Source organism: Macrotis lagotis, chromosome 5 (assembly GCF_037893015.1).
Source record: "Macrotis lagotis isolate mMagLag1 chromosome 5, bilby.v1.9.chrom.fasta, whole genome shotgun sequence".
NCBI classification, from domain to species: Eukaryota; Metazoa; Chordata; class Mammalia; order Peramelemorphia; family Peramelidae; genus Macrotis; species Macrotis lagotis.
The window spans coordinates 36537643-36551497 of NC_133662.1; positions in this window are offsets into that span (position 1 = coordinate 36537643).

Genomic DNA, 13855 nt, shown 5'->3' on the forward strand with positions numbered 1-13855 from the left:
GCTTGGAATCAGGAAGATTTATCTTCCTGAGATCAAATCTGGTCTCAGATACACTAGCTGTGTCACTTAACTTGGTCTCCTTCAGTTTCCTCATCTGTGAACTGAGCAGGAAAAGGAGATGGCAAATCATTTCAGTATCTTTGCCAAGAAAACTCCAAATGGGGACACAATTGAAACAACTGAACAAAAACAACAGTTTAAGTAGGGAGATAAGTTCTGTTTTAATCATATTGTGTTTGGGATGACTATCTAATATCCAAGGGTAGATACCCAACAGACAGTCAGAAATGCAGAAATGGAACCCAGGAGAGAAATGGGGTTGGGAGTCATTCCCATAAAGATGATGACAATGGAAGTGGGTGAGATTAAAGAAATTGTCTATAGAATAGGGGACAACACAGAATTCCTGGTATTTGCTCAGAGTTAAGGGACAAGGATATGGATGTCAATACTATCAAGGAGACTGAGAAAGATTCACTGGACAAATAGGAATAAATTAGGAACAGAACATTGTCACAAAAATTCAGCGAGAACCCACAAAAGAGAGTGGTCAGCATTATCAAATGCTATAGAGAGGTAAAGAAGGATGAGTACTTAGAGAAAGCCATTAAGAAAAAAATGGAAATAAAATATTCCAAAGCCAGCATTATGGGGCACACTTGTCTCTGGAGACAGATTCCTTAGGGAGGATAGCCATGAATCGGATGCAATGTCAATTATCGTATGGACTTACAAGATCTCTTATTTCTGTTGCCCTCAGGATCCTCTACTACTTCTTACTTCTTTTTAAAAATAATTGTATTGATATTTTCTATTTATTACACCATCATAGTTATCTCCAGTATCCCTCCCTCTCTTTCTCCCAGAAATCCAACCCATATAATATGCATAATCTTTTTAAAGAGAAAAAATAAATCAGCTCAACCCATAGATATATGGACAAAGTTCCAAAACACATGTAGTGTCTGTGGACTTGATGAAGGGGTTGTTCAGAATGTCCTCTCACATCTCTTTATTTGAATCCTGTTTTATCTTTATAATTTTTTTGCATTTTTCTATTAGCACTGTTAGTGTATATATTTTATTAGTTACTTATGTATATTAGTTCTTCATTTTTCAATAGTCCAAGTAAATCTATATCTTTACATACTTCCCTTTATTCATCACAGACATCATTTCTTACAGCACAATAATATTCATACTTATCACTTCTTTAGTTACTATTAGTATATTCAAAAAACCAAAAGATTTGGAACATGAAAAGAACTGAGTTCAAATGGTAGAGTGGATAGAAAGCTCTGAGCTTAGAATCAGAATGTCCTGATTTCAAATCCAGCCTCCAATACTTACAAGCTGTTTGACCCTAAGTAAGTCACTTAACTTTTATCTTCAGTTTCCTCATTTGTAAAATGAGGTTAATACCAGCACTAATTTCTCAGGATCAAATGAGATGATAATTGTAAAAGAACTAGCACAGTGTCTGGCACAGTAAACACTGCATAAATGTTAGTAATAGCTGTAAATCCCGTCAAAAATGTTTATTAGTTGTATGGCTATGGGCTATGAGTCTTGCATTTTTTCCCTTTGAAATGAGAACAATATTTCAATGAAGAATAACCTGGAAAAAGTAGATGTCCATTTATTGAGAAATAACTAAACAAATTTTAATTCATGAAACATTATTATTGAATTGCTAAAAATGGTGAATATGATGAGAAACCTGGAAAGACATACATGAAGTAAGTAAGGCCAGGAAAATGAAATTTATAATGACAGTAATTTAAATGGAAAAGGCAACAACAATCTTACAAAATTATAATAACTTAACTTGTTCCTAAAGAAGAAATATGGAAAGACATCTCTCCCTGCTTCTTTGTAGAAGTAGAGGGATTATGGATGGGGATTACTGAATGCAATGTAAGATTTTTTCATTATACTGGTATTGTTAATCTTTTCTCCTATTTTTTATTATTTATTATAAAGATGATTCTCTGGGATTCAGAGGGGAAAGATATAATTAGAAAATATAGATTGTTTTAAAAGGTATCTAATGAAATTAATTTTTAAAATATTTCTCAATAAAGATGGAAGATTATGCTATTACATATTTTTATTCCACTCACCATTTCCCCAACATTAGACTATAATTATAGCCTGAAGGAAAGATGACTCTTAGATAAGGAGAATCTCTTATCTCTATTATTCTTTGTATATATACTTAGTTCTTTGACTCCTGAAGGAGTTGAGGAGAAAGAATCTTTTAAGTTTGGAAAACTAAAATGAAAATACCTTTGTAAATAACAGATTTGGTGCTAAAAGAGATCGTTTTTGTTGTTGTTCAGTAGTTTTCAATCATGTCTAATTCTTCATGATCCCTGTTGTACTTCCTTGCCATTTCCTTTTCATTTTACAAATGAGGATACTGAGGCAAATAGGGTTAAGTGACATACCCAGGGTCACACAGCTAGAAAGTATCTGAGACCAGATTTGAATTCACAAACATGAGTCTTTCTGATTCCAAGCCTGGCACTCTATTTACTGTGCCACCTAGTTGCCTAAGAAGCCTTAGAGATTATCTAATTCAAAGTATTTATTTTACAAATGAAGAAACTAAGACATAAAGATGTTAATAGACTTATCCAAGGTCACACATTCATGACTCAAATTCAGTTCCTTTTACTTCAAATACAGTGTTATTTGTATTTTAGTGGTATTCATTAAAAAAAAGACATATTTATTAGGTACCATGTTAAGCCTGTAGAGGAAACAGAGCAATCCTTTGAGTAATCATCTGTTTTCCCTTGGGACTTAGTGGGTACTATTGACAAGCACATGGAAATGTAGGTGTCTAGTTTCACATGGGTGATGGAGGGACCTTCAATGAAAATTAATCAATCAGTCAATATTTATTAAGCACCTATTATGTGATAGACAGTCCACTCCAAGATTCCATGCATTTGTCTGTAATGCCAGCTGAGCATGTCCTAAAGCAGAGACTGGGGAGGAGGGAAGGGAATTATATAAATAAGTAAGATATGGGTTTTTGACCTCAAGGAGTTTACATTGCATTAAGGGAAATAAGATAGAAGCCCTAACAAGCATGATTAATAGTACATGAGAAGCATAATCAGGCATGTGCTGGTAAATGTTTTATAACCAACTCTTTGAAAATGAAAGACAAATACTTAAGTTTAATCTATATTATTAATATTTTCTCCATTATCATCATTAGAAGTCAACAAAACAACTAATCTAGCCCTGTTTTATAGTGTTTACTGATGGCCAAGATATTAATTCTCACAATGAAAATTTAATAATCAGCTCTCAGGAACCAGTACAAACTGGTTCTAGCACACCTTTGGATTATAGAAAATGGTCTGTGAGCTCTTATTTTAAAAAAAAGTAATTTGTCTTTAACATTCACTTTGAGTTCCAAATTCTCTCTCCCTCTTTTTCCACCCTTTGAGAAGGCAAGTAATACAATATCCATGGGATGGCTAGGTGGTGCAGTGCATAAAACACTGGCCCTGGAGTCAGGAGTACCTGGGTTCAAATCCAGTCTCAGACACTTAATAATTACCTAGCTGTGTGGCCTTGGGCAAGCCACTTAACCCCATTGCCTTGCAAAAAAAAAGAAAAAGAAAAAGAAAAGAAATACAATATCCATTGTACATGCTAAGTCACACAAAACATTGCAGAACAAATCAAAAAAGTGAAAAACAATATGCTTAAATCATTATTGATTAGAGAAATGTAAATTAAAGCAACCTTGAGATATCATTTGTACCTACCAGATTGGTTAAAATAATAGAAGGGCAAAATGACAAATGTTGGAAGGGTTGTCTAAAAATTGGAACATTAATTAATTGTTGTTGGACTAGTGAACTGATTCAACCATTTTGGAGCGTAATCTAGAATTATGCCCTAAAAGTTACTAAACTACCTATTCCCTTTGATTCAGAAATACTACTACTAATTGGTACATTTGTGAAGATAATTAGGGAAAAAGAAAAAGAATTTATGTGTTCTAAAATGTTTATAGGATGTCTCTTTGTGGTGGCAAAGAACTAGAAATTGCAGGAATGCCCATCAATTGAGGAATGGTTGAACAAGTTGTGGTTTATGAGTGTGATGGAATACTATTGCGCTATAGAGAATGATGAGCTCAATGCTTTTAGGAAAACATGGAAAGACTTGCACAAAATAATGGAGAGCAAAATGGACAGAACCAAGAGAATATTATATAGAGTAATAGCAATCGCTGCTGATAAATAGAAGTATGTATATATATAGAATAATTTTACAGATTTACACATACATACATACATATTTTTGTCTAATGGTAACCATCTCTGAGGCAGGGGGAGGGAAGAAAAAAGAAATTTACATGATAATTTTGGTGTATATTTTGAAAGGAATAAGCAAGTTGTGCAGATTAGATTGGTAATTTCATAATTGATCATCTTTTTATTGTACTATGTAATGGAAATGATTGTTTTCATAAATTAAATTTTTTAAAGAATAAATAACAATGTTTCAATCAGTACTCATAGTTCACCAGTTCAATGGCTTGAAGGGAATAGAATTTTTTCATCATAGGAACTCTGGAATTGCCTTTGAATCATTGTCTTGATCAGACTAGCCAAATCTTTCACAGTTGATCATCATACAATATTATTGTTACTGTGTAAAGTATCCTCCTGAATTGATTCACTTCACTTCGCATCAGTTCATATATCTTTTTCTGAAACTATCCTGCTCATCATTTCTTATAGCACAATAGTATTTCATCACAATCATATCCTACAACTTGTATAATAGCTTGTTATACTCAATAGATGAATTTCCCTTCAGTTTCCATTTCTTTGTCTGCACACCAAAAAGAAAAAAAACTCCCTTAAATATTTTTGTACACATAGTCCTTTTCCTTTGATCTCTTTGGGATACAGATAAAGTAGAAGTAGTAGTAGTAGTAGTAGTAGTAGTTGTCATCCTCATCATCGTTGTCATCATCATCAAAGTCATCATAGTTTTGCTCTGTCTTGAAAGATATATAGAAAGGGAGACAAGGGCACAGAGGCTGCAAAACATGGGATTTGTGGGAGTGGGAGTGAGGAAAGGGGGAAAATAGTCAAATTTACATTTAAAAGGTGCAGCATAAGACAATGTAGGCCAAGAATGATAAATTAAGATAGCTTGTGCTTTATTCAGTAGACAATAGCAGACTTAGATGCAATGAGAGAAGAGAGCTGGTATATGTTAGTAATTATAATAACTAATAATAGTAACTCAAAGTCTTCTAATTGCTGTCCCTGCCTTATGTCTCTCTTCACAAATCTGACAAGTTATTTTTCCAAGTGTAGATCTAACTGTCTTGCTCAATAAACTCCAGTTACTTCCTTTTGCGGCCCTTTGCTTGGCACCTAAAGATATTCAGTACCTCGTCCTTTCCTATCTTTCCAGCCTTCTTACATTTTATTCCCCTTCAATCTTGCAAAAATTCAACTACTATGAGACTATTGGCTATTCCTCACACACTTCCATTCTTTAGTACCACCTGTCCTCATTCCTGGAAATGTTCTATCTCTTAAAATCCCCACCTTTCTCCTAGACTGAGTTCAACATCACCTTTGGCTGGAGACCTTTCCTTCAACTTCTGTAGTCTTCTTTCCAGTGTTCATCTAGCCTACCTTCCATTTACTTAGTGTAGCTATTTAAATACATGTTATCTCTTCTCAACCCCTTCCTCCCTTAGAATGTCGTCTCCATGAAGGTAAGGACTATTTCTGTCTTTCTTTGTATCCTTATCACTGGATTCTGTCATTTCATGTCTTTAGGCCTCAGTTTCCTCATTTATAAAATGAGAAGATTTGAACTAGATGATTTCAAAGGCCCCCTTCATCTTTTAGTATATGATGACTTTATTTACTAATTATAAAATATTATTTTGCATGCTTATATGATGAGTCAAATTCATAATTTGAATCCAGTAATCTATTTCTTTCTTCTACTCTATTAAAGAGTCAAAGAAGTGGTACTGATCTGATCTGGTCCCTGTAGATTCAAGTGGAATTTAACTAAACATGAAAGAAATTGTCCTGTTTTATATGCCATTCAAAAAAATGGTCATCTCAGGAACCCCATAGAAAAAATGTGGTTGAGTTTGAGGAGGCTATGGAAATTACAGTGTATGTAACATTGATTAATCCTAACAAAACTTCTCTGTAAGGAGTTTTTTCATATAGCAACATGTTTTAGTGGAAAGAATATTGGATTTGGAATCAGAAAACATGGGTTCCAATTCTAGCTCTTCTAATTACTGACTGTGTAATTGCAGACAAGTCCTTTAACCTCTCTAGGTCCCCCCCACCCCATAAAAGGCAGGGACTAGACTAGACTATGGGTTATTATCTTCTTTTGTGTCTCTGACCCTTTTGGTAGTCTGGTGAAATCTATGGACTTCTCTCAGAATAGTGGTTTTAAATGCCTAAAATAAAAAATATACATGATTGCAAGCAATTATTGGAATTATTTAAAAAAAAAGTACACACTGAATGGTCTTATCTGGTTCTCAAACCTATGATCCTATAGTGTATGAAATTCAGAATCAGTATGCAATTTTCTGTATGGCAGAGTCTTCTATGGTGAGAGCTGTTTGTAATGCTAAAAGGTACAATTAGTGACAATGATGACCACCTAGGTTTATTTCTTTCGCTCCCTGCTATTACAGAAAAAGCAGACTGCCATGTGTTTAGTCATTAACTTTGCCATCTGAGGAAGTTTAGAATATATGACTAATAGTTATTATTTCATCTAGTCATTAGTAGCTCAGTTCTCCCTACTGTTTATGACCTTAGCTCCCTTAGCTCCCCAGTGACTGAAGTAACCCTCAGGTTCAATAGATTTTAAAAATATGGTCTGGGATATACTCAAAGTTATCCAAAATGCAAAGTCTTCTCTTTCTTCACCAGCTCCAGTCCCTATTTCTAATGGGCTAGTTTTATCCCTTTACTAGCAACCATACAAACTCAAAGAATTTGATAATCCATAGTTTTTGGTTTTGTTATTAATGTTAAATGATGTTATTTTAAAAAAGTCATTAGAAAGCCTAATAAATTCAAATAATCAATAAAAACAAAACTTCAAATAGCAGCCTACAATAACCGTGCAGTTTTGTTTGTTTCCTCTTTTTACCTCTACCTCTCCTTCCAGCTACTGTAGGAATAAAAAAGGAACTTTAAAAAGTACAAGAGTCTCTCCAGAAGGTTCTGAGGAAGTAATAGGAGAAATCATGAACTGAAATTCTATTTGATTGCACTGACAGCAACAGTTACTTTTACCCTTATCTGGTCTTATGATATTTCTGGATTAGGATGCTCTCCCAATTCCTTTGACTGTCTTTAGTTCACTCATATCATGTGCCCTAGAAGAGTTTCATTTATGAATTTATGTTATTTATGAATTTATGTTTTGTATTCCCTTGCTCACAGTTGCTACCAGGCAGAAAAAAAAAATCTAGAAGCTTGGTTATTCCTTCTCCATTTCAGTCCATGAAAAGTCTAGGTAGAAGTTTTTAAGGCCAAAGAAAAGTAGAATCCTGAGAATTCCAGGAGCTGTATTTCTATACACATTCTCCAACTTACTAAATTCTAAGGTAAACACTTCATTCAAAAAATTCTTAAGTCCCCTGAGCTTTGGACTAAGCCAAACATGTCAGGTTTCATTCTGACAGTTTTTTCACTTCTCACTCTTCACCCTCATTTCTGGGTTTTTGAGACTCTATCTGGGCTTTCCTCCTGTTTAAAAGGCCAGTGAATGTCTCTTGAACTACTTGTGTTTGGGCTCTCAATTCCTTGGGATAGCCTTAGAACCCTCAGCATCCATGGAAAAGTTTGAGGGTTCCTAGTAGAGAAGAAGACCATTTTTGCATATTCTCCTATCTTCCCTCACCAAGAAAAATAATACCTCTCCTTTAAAATTTTAACTCAAATGCCATCTCCACAAAGCTTCTCCAAACTTCATACAGGGAGGAGCCTTTCTCTTTAGACTTAGATTTTGTTTGAAAACTTTCCATTTACAGGTAACCTTTGTGTCAGAGGATTTTACATGACACAAAGGACCCCAAGGAAACTTTGGGAAATTTCTCATTGGCAAGTTGATTTATTTTACCAGAGAAATCTTGGAAACTCATCATCTGCCATCAGTTACTATGTTGATCCTCAACCTCCCCCTTACAAGTACACAATTCATAAAATATCAAAGAAGTTATTTCTTTGCTGGGAGAAGAAAACAAAGAGAACTCATAACAGAGGTCAGAAAAAATAGCAATGATCATTAGTGAGTGATCTTCCTCAGAGGTCTGGGTATCTTCTGTCATCTACAATAGAGCTCTTGGCAAGCATTGTCTCTCACAGTAGATCCTTTGATAAATATTGACAACTTCCAGCAGGTGGCGCCCATCACCACTCTTAAACAGGATCTTTTTGCATTGCTTTGTGATGGATCTACTAGATCTTTCCATTGTAGGCTACCAGGTTTCTCTAGTCCTTAACCAGAGAAAAATTTATCTTGATATGAGGCCCGTTTTGACACTATATAAGAAAATAATCCAGAGTTTCTCTGTCTTGGATGAATATTGATATCTCTGCCTCATCTTTCCCTACTCCAGTCCACCCACTCAATTGTCAAATTGATGTGCAGGTTTGGTCATAACACACACACACACACACACACACACACACACACACACACACACAAAGAGAAACCCTTCTCTAGTTAATAAACTCCTATGGTTTCCTAAAACCTCAAAGATCAAGTAAAATCCCATGATAGTTTTAATAGTATTTTTTTCTAATAATTTGTAAGATAATGTTTACTATCATTTACAATATTTAATATTCATTTTTTCAAAATTTGGAGTCTCAATTTTTTTCACTTCCCTCCCCTCTTCCTAAAATGGTAAGCAAAATGATAAAGGCTATATATGTGCAATCATTTAAAATATGTTCCCATATTAATCTTTTTTTTTTTTAGGTTTTTGCAAGGTAAATGGGGTTAAGTGGCTTGCCCAAGGCCACACAGCTAGGTAATTATTAAGTGTCTGAGACTGGATTTGAACCCAGGTACTCCTGACTCTAAGGCTGGTGCTTTATCCACTACACCACCTAGCCACCACCCCTTCCCCCCATATTAATCTTGCTGTGAAAGAAGAAACAGACCAAAAGGGGGGGGAAAAAGACATGAAAAAGAAATAAAGTGAAAAATAGTATGCTACAATCTGACTCCCATCAGTGTTTTTCTCTGGATATGGATAGCATCTCTGATGACTTTTAAAGTTCATAACCTGGCCCCTTTTTACCTTCCCAGTCTTCCAGTTTACATCTTATTCTACTCAATATACTCTGCATCTCAGTGGTACTGACCACCATGCTTTTCCTCTGAAATGGTTTTTTCCTCCATCTCCTGACTAAGCATTTTTGCTGAACATCTCACATGACTGATCTCTGCATTCTGTTTTCCTGACTTCCTTCAAATTTCTGTTGAAGTTTCACTTTCTGCCTTGACTTATCTCCATTTTTATTCTAGCTAGATTTTATTTGTATGTAGCTATTTATACGTTGTCCCCTCCATTTAACCATGAGTTTCTTAAGAGCTGAGAACTGTCTCTTTGTATCCTTAGTGCTAAACATATGGACTAATACATAGTAGCTATTTATTAAATTTTTGTTAATTGTACTTGACTTGAGACATGGTCCTTTATTAGGATTCTAACCCAAGTTTCTGCTTAAGTATTTGGGCCTTTTTTTTAAAGATTTTATTTCTTTTGAGTTTTACAATTCCCCCCCCCATCTTACTTCCTTCCCCCCCAGAAAGCAATTTGTCAGTCTTTACATTATTTCGATGTTGTACATTGATCCAAATTGAGTGTGATAAGAAAGAAATCATATACTTAAAGAAGAAACATAAAGTATAAGAAATAACAAGATCAGACAATAAGATATCAGGTTTTTTTCTAAATTAAAGGGAATAGTCCTTGAATTTTGTTCAAACTCCATGATTCTTTATCTGGATACAAATGGTATTCTCCATTGAAGACAGCCCAAAATTGTTCCCGACTGTTGCACTGATGGAATGACCGAGTCCTTCAAGGTTGAACATCACCCCCATGTTGCTGTTAGGGTATACAGTGTTTTTCTGGTTGTGCTCATCTCACTTAGCATCAGTTCATGCAAATCCCTCCAGACTTCCCTGAAATCCCATCCCTCCTGGTTTCTAATAGAATAATAGTGTTCCATGACATACATATACCACAGTTTGCTAAGCCATTCCCCAAGTGAAGGACATTCTTGATTTCCAATTCTTTGCTACCACAAACAGGACTGCTATGAATATCTTTGTACAAGTGATGTTTTCACCCTTTTTCATCATCTCTTTAGGGTATAGACCCAGTAGTGGTATTGCTGGATCAAAGGGTATGCACATTTTTGTTGCCCTTTGGGCATAATTCCAAATTTCTCTCCAGAAAGGCTGGATGAGTTCACAGCTCCACCAACAATGTAATAGTGTTACTTGGGCCTTTTAAAAGGTATCGTTGGAGCAGTTAGGTAGTACAGATCATTGACTCTGAAGTCAGGAGGATTTGAGTTCAAACATGGCTTCAGACACTTAATAATTACCTAGCAGGACTTCCGGCCACGATGGCAGAGAGAAGACAGGCACAGTTATAAAGTCTTCTGATCTTTCCCCATCTATAATAGGAAATAAACCTCTTAAAAGAAATCCGACCCACAAAACCCAGAAAGGAAAGCCAGGATAAAAAACATCTACCTCAGGATTTGTCTCCCTCAGCAGCACTGGACGAATTTGGGTGGGTGAGTCTGGGTGCAGATGGCAGATCAGCCCTGAATCAGCCAGACTAGCAGCTGAATTGGAGCTGAGAGTCTGAGGGTCTGAGAGCCAGACCCTCTGGACCAGTGGTGGGGCTAGAGGGTGGGGTCTTGAGTCAGCTAGGGAGCAGGGGCGCGCTGACCCTCTGGAGCTTGCCAACAGGGCTGGGGAGAGAGCTCCTGTGCAGGATAGCTGCAGATGCACCATCCCTGGGCTCCTCTAATCTGAGGAACTCTGAGTCCAGGCCTCTGCCTCCATTGTAGCTGAGGCCTCTTCTCTGAACAAACAATTGCAGACTACTTCTGCCTCAGGCACAGGTGTGTGAGCAGAAGAACCAGCTCAGCTGACAATAGGAAGAAGGATGACCTCAGGCCAGGGCAAAGGCCACCATTGATTGAAGGCAAAAGGACTCATTAGCTCTAACTCCTCCCCTCAAGCTAAGGGAGAAGGCCTCAATCAAGGTCACAGACACTCCAGAGAAAGCAACCAGCATCTCCTACTGGCCAGCCAGAGAAATTGCACTCAATGAGTAAAGCCTCTATTGATCCCAAGCACCTGTGAACCAGCCCCTCCCCAACTCAAGGTCTTAGCAAAATGAAGAAGGGTCAGTGGAAAGGTGGATCCATAGAAAAATTCTTGGAAGGGAAAGACCATAACTCAGAGAAACCTAGAACCTGTGAGGAGAATATGATCTGGTCTTCAACACAGAAAGATTTCCTTGAAGAAATAAGGAAGGAGTTAAAAAAATCAACTGGAAAATTTGGGAGAGACAATTAATACCTTGCAACAAGAAAACAAATCCTTAAAAAATACAATTGGACAAATACAAAATGAGAATAAATCTCTCAGATCATCAATTGGACAAATACAAAAAGAAAATAATTCTCTCAAAACTTCAATTGGTCAAATGGAAAGCTCTTTCAAAAGTAGAATAGACCAATTGGTTAATGAAGTTTTAACCAAAATGTTAATGAAGAAAACTCCTCTCTAAAAAAAAAAGAATGGAGTCTGCATAAACTGATGACTCCATGAGACAGCAAGAGCCAGTTAAACAAAACCAAAACATAGAAAAAATAGAAGAAAATGTAAAATACCACATCAGCAAAACCACTGACCTTGAGAATGGGTTGAGGAGGGGGCAACCTGAAAATTATAGGACTTCCTGAAAACATTGAAGAGGGGAAAAAAAAAGCCTGGACTTAATATTACAGGATCTAGTGATGGAAAACTGCCCTGATATCATGGAACCAGAGGGCAAAGTAGTTATTGAAAGAATACATCAATCCCCTCCAGAAAAAGATCCTAAAATGAAAACACCAAGGAATGTTGTGGCCAAATTCCAGAACTATCAGATAAAAGAGAAAATCCTGCAAGCAATCAAAAGGAAACAATTTAAATATCAAGGAGCCACAGTAAGGATTATGCAGGACCTGGCTGCATCAACATTAAGGGATCGAAGGGCCTGGAAGGAGATATTTTGAAGAGCAAGGGAGCTTGGAATGCAGTCAAAAATCTACTACCCCACAAAGCTGAGCCTTCTCTCCCAGGGAAAATGATGGACATTTAACGAAATGGAAGAATTCCAAAAATTCCTGATGAAAAGACCAGAGCTAAATAGAAAATTTGGACAACAAACAGGAGTTTCAAGAGACACATGAAAAGGTTAAAAAAAAGAAAAGAAAAAGGGGGCAGTAAAAAAAGAATTGCTATCCAATAAGTTGAAACTGGCTATATTCCAGCATGGGGACAAAGATTCTCATAAATCTTGAGAATTGTAACTCTAAAAATGAGATTATACCTAGCCAGAAGTGATGGACATTCATAACCTAACCATGAGACTGCTATCTAATGGGATATAACTGGCTTTAACCCCACTTGGGAGAAAGACTAATAACTCTCAAGAATTTTAATTCTATTAGACAGAATGTACTTAGCTAGAAGTGACAGATACTCAGAGTTTTCTATGACTCAGATAGAATGAACTAAAAAACACTGCCTCCTTAAATAGGGGGACAGGAAGGAGACAAGAGGAGGGAGGGGATTGAATGGGGCAAATCTCATTACACTGAGAGGTACAAAATACCTATGGTAATAGAGGGGAAGAAGGGAGGAGATTAGAAACACCTGAAACTTCTTCTCATGAGACTTGGCTTAAAGTTAATTTACACATACTTAGTTAACTTCAAAAGCATTTAACCTTTCAAGGATTAAAAAAGGGGGGGATGGAGAAAGGGAGGGGGAGTAGGGAAAGAAGGGGAACTAACAAAAGGAAGGGAAGGGAAAAGGGAAAAAGAGAAAGGGGAAAGAAAGGGGAGGAGTGATATAGGAGGGCAAATACACTGAAGGGGGTGGTATTCAGAAACCAAATACAGGGTAATATGGATAAAGTGGGGAAAGGAGGAAAATACAAACAGAGGGAAGAAAGTATGGAGGGCAATAAAGAATTAGTAACTATAACCTTGAATGTGAATGGAATGAACTCTCCCTTAAAATGTAAGTGAATAGCAGAGTGGATTAAAAGCCAGAGTCCAACAATATGCTGCTTACAAGAAACTCATTTGAAGCAGAGAGATACATATACAGTAAAGGTAAAAGGTTGGAGCAAAATATATTTTGCTTCAGCTGAAGTAAAAAAAAAGCAGGGGTAGCAATCCTTATCTCAGACAAAGCAGCAGCAAAAAATAGATAGCATTAAAAGAGATAAGGAAGGAAACTTTATCCTCCTAAAAGGTACCATAGACAATAATGCTATTTCAGTACTGAATATGTATGCACCCAATGGGACGGCATCCAAATTCTGAGAGGAGAATCTGAAAGAACTACAGGAAGACATAGACAGCAAAACTCTACTAGTGGGAGACCTCAACCTCCCACTCTCAGATCTAGATAAATTGAATCATAAAATAAACAAGAAAGAAGTTAAGGAGGTAAATAAATTGTTAGAAAAACTAGATATAGTAGACTTATG